Consider the following 4,134-nt stretch of genomic DNA (forward strand, 5'->3'; position numbering starts at 1 on the left):
TATTACTTAGTCTCACTTCTGCTACATTTTATTTATTCATTCATTCATTCATTCATTCATTCATTCATTCATTCATTCTCCCCCTTCGCATCCTGTGTTTATTGTTTCGCAGCAGGATGCCCAACATAGAACATAATTGCAAGTACTCGGCTGTGCAAAAGAGGGGCTAGTGCTTAAGTACAAATGGGGAACATGATTCTTTTGTTTTAAATGAATACTTAAACACGACTTGGATCCTACAAGCATCTGGACTCTAGGTCTGAGCATTGGAGTGCCTCGCCCCTGGGCCCACAAGGACACCCTGGTTCCCTTCCCCCAGTGATCAAGACATGGAATCCGGTACCAATGGCTGGATCATAATGTGCTCTTTTTCTCTTTTCTTTTCCTTTTTTTTTTTTTTTTTTTTTTTTTTTTGAGACGTAAGTCTCGCTCTGTTGCCCAGGCTGAAGTGCAGTGTCGCAATCTTGGCTCACTGCAAGGTCCGCCTCCCGGATTCACGCCATTCTCCTGCCTCAGCCTCGTGAGTGAGTAGCTGGGACTACAGGCGCCCGTCACCACGCCTGGCCAATGCTTCCCTTTTCTAGAGCCTTCCCTGGCCATCTACAGGCAGGGTCCGGCTGGGAAAAAGATGACTGGAATTTCTCGAACGTCGATGGTTTGCACACTTCAGGATTCTACGTGGTTCTCTTGGTTCCTTGGTGTGTGTGGAGGATGCCAAGGCCCTTAGCTGACCTTCTTCAGCTCGTCATACAGGACCAGCACGAAACCCGCCCCCACTCCATGCCTCTGAGGACATTGGACCAGGCACCCTTGAAAAAGGCCTTGGCCACCTCCTCTCTTAAGATCTTCCTCCAACAGTCTTTGGTGCCCGTGTACATGACGTCAGCTCCTTTGCGTCCGGACTGCGTCATCATCTGCCGCCGCACTGTGTCGAAGGGGTAGGACACCACGCCAGTCATGGCCGTCACGGTCTGCACGATCATCCAGCTCAGCAGGATGTGCGTGTTCTTGAGGTCGGGGAGCATGCCTTTGGCCGTATCGTACACCCTGAAGCAGGCGGCCTGGTAGATGATGATGCCTTGCACGGAGATGCCGAAACCCTGGTACAGGCCCCGGATACCGTAGGACTTGGGGATCTTCACCAGGCAGTCTCCCAGGCCTCGGAACTTGCTCTCCATGCCCACTTTTCCACGTCGGCTGCCAGGCGGGTCCTGGTGATATCCAGGGGATACACGACTGCCGCGGTGGCAGAGGCCAGGTTGCCTGCAAAGTACCTCCAGAACTGCGTGTGCTTGTCCACGCCCCCCCAGGAAGATCTGCTTGTACTTATCCTTGAAGGCGAAATTGAGGGCTTGCGTGGGGAAGGAGTGGATGACATTGGCCAGGTTGCCCCTCTAGAAGGACAGCACGCCCTGATCCTTGGGGATGCGGACGATGCAGTCCACCATGCCCTTGCATTGCTTCTCGGCGGCGACCAACATGCTGGCGTGCTGCACCTGCAGCTGCAGCTGGACCCGCTTGATCGATGCCACGGCTGTCTTGGACAGAGCGGCGGTGATGCCTCCGGCCAGGAAGTCCTTGGTGAAGGAGGTGGCTTGTTCCGTCATGGTGGCTGGGAGGGCAGTGGAGCGGGCGGACAGCCGGAGAGCGGGCGCAGAGAGTGAAGGGAGGGCATCGCTGGCTCAGCCCTGCCGCCACCAGAACCTAAAGTAGCTACATTCTATTTATTAATTATGATCTCCAAAGGTCCCCACCTCCTTATAGAAGAGAGGCAAGATTCTGGAAGAGTAGGTTGGACTGAGATATTGCTCTGACCATTATGAAAAATATAGCCTACCACAGTGTTCCTTGTCATCAAAACAGCTCTTATTCTGCTCACATGCTAAATATAATCATCTGTGTCCCAGGCCTCCACCCATAAAGTCTCATTCCATCAGAGATTCTGGCTTAAGTATATGAGTTCCAGATGTGGATGAATTTTCTTGGGTGTAGCACTTCAATTGCAGCTCTGCTGATTTTCTCTCAATCTGAAAACTTGTAAATTAATGAGGCAAGTCCTCTGTCCTCTATATTCAACACAAGATAGAGAGAAAGACGTAGGATAACTACAATAGATGCTTTTATTCCAAAAGGCGGCAATGGGAGGCATCCTAGCAATTCTGAAATCCAGAGTACTGTTTGTTGGTTCCTTGCTTGCCTAACCACAGGCAGGCCTGATTCTTTGGTCTAATGTTCCGTGACTCTTTGCTGTGCCCATTGGGCTTACATCTTTACATCACCAGTTATTCTTCCTTTTCAATTAAAAAAAAAAATCATGGTTCCAACCGAGTAGTTTTCTCAGCCTCCTTGCTGCCCATGGTAGTTCAAGGGTCTACATACCTAACTTTTCATTTTTACTTTGTCCGTTTCTGTTCAAGCTGACATAATTTGCTTAAAATCTCTGTGGGTTTTATCTAATTCCATTATCATGCAACCTATTAGATAAAAACCACACCCAAAAACTTCATTAAAGTAAGCTCTTCTTTATGCAGCACTTTAGAGATGTTAGACCACTGTCAGATGGTATTTATTATTTCTTATAAGAAATTCATGAATTATTTGTATCGTTGTCTATTTAAATGTTAACTGTACTGTTTCTCTGGATACTATCATTATTTTTTATTTTGTTTCTGAAGTTGTACTATGATAGCACAGGGGATTGTTTTCTTTTTCTTTTCTTTTTTTTTTTTTTTGAGACAGGGTATCATTCTGTCTGTCACCCATGCTGGTGTGCAGTGGTGTGATCATAGCTCACTGTAGCCTGGACCTTCCTGGTTTCAGGTGATCCTTCCACCTCAGCCTCCCTAGTAGCTGGGACTATAGGCATGTGCCACCACGCCCAGCCAATTATTGTATTTTTGGTAGAGACAGAGTTTTGCCTTGTTGCCCAGACTGGTCTCAAAATCTTAGACTCAAACAATCCACCAGCTTCAGCCTCCCAAAATGTTGGTACTATAGGAACGAGCAACCACGCTAGGCATAGGATATAGTTTTCTTTGTATAAATTATGCTCAATGCTCACTGAGCTTTTATAGCTTCAAGTTAATACATACTTGGCTGTTATTTTATCTTTTTCTTCTAATCTTTGCCACCTTTGTTTTTTTTTTCTTGCTAGGCTCACTTAGCATTTTCTGACTTAACCCACTGATATTGCCTTACAGGACTCTCTGTGTATGTTTTATTTGTTCATAGAATTTATTTTTAGTTCTTTTTCATGGTTTCCATATATCTGCTATTTCCCATCTATTTGTTCATTTTATTAATGTTTCATCTGAGGATCTTGAATATATGTGTAATACCTTTAAAAATGTCCTTGTATGTTAGCTCCAACATCTGATCATAGTGATGACTTTTTTTCTTTTTTTTATAATTTTTTTTCACTTTTGTGGGTACACAGTAGATGTATATATTTATGGGGTACCTACAATATTTTGTTACAGGAGTGCAATGCATAATAATCATATCATGGAAAATGGAGTATTTATTCCCTCAAGCATTTATCCTTTGCATTATAAGCAATCCAATTATACTCTTAATTATTTAAAAATGTACAAGTATATTATTGTTGACTATAGTCACCCTTTTATGCTATGAAACACTAGGCCTTATCTATTTTATTTTTTTTTCTGTGCCAATTAACAATTCCCACCTCCCCACCAACTCCCTACTATACTTTCCAGCCTCTGATAACCATTTCTATTTTTACTCTCTATTTCTGTGGGTTTAATTGTTTTGATTTTTAAATCCTGCAAATAAATGAGAACATGTGATATTTGTCTTTCTGTTCCTAGTTTATTTCACTTAACATAATGACCTCCAGTTTCATTCATGTTATTGCAAATGACTGACTGTCATTCTTTTCTTATGGCTGAATAGCACTCCATTGTGTATAAGTACCACATTTTTCTTATCCATTCATCTGTTAATGGTCACTTCAGTTGCTTCCAAATCTTGCCTATTGTGAACAGTGCTGCAACAAACATAGGAGTGCAGATATCTCTTCAATATGCTGATTTCTTTTCTTTGGTGTAAATACCCAACAATGGAATTGCTGGATTGTACCGGAGCTCTACTTTAGTTTTTTGAAGAACCTTC

The 4,134-nt window shown here is 43.7% G+C and overlaps 1 pseudogene; it reads right to left on the minus strand.

Annotated features, from left to right (window-relative positions):
• Positions 1-723: 723 nt before the first annotated feature.
• LOC113223136 lies at positions 724-1,676 on the minus strand (annotated as a pseudogene).
• Positions 1,677-4,134: the final 2,458 nt, after the last annotated feature.

This window comes from Piliocolobus tephrosceles, unplaced genomic scaffold (assembly GCF_002776525.5).
Source record: "Piliocolobus tephrosceles isolate RC106 unplaced genomic scaffold, ASM277652v3 unscaffolded_39055, whole genome shotgun sequence".
Taxonomy (NCBI): Eukaryota; Metazoa; Chordata; class Mammalia; order Primates; family Cercopithecidae; genus Piliocolobus; species Piliocolobus tephrosceles.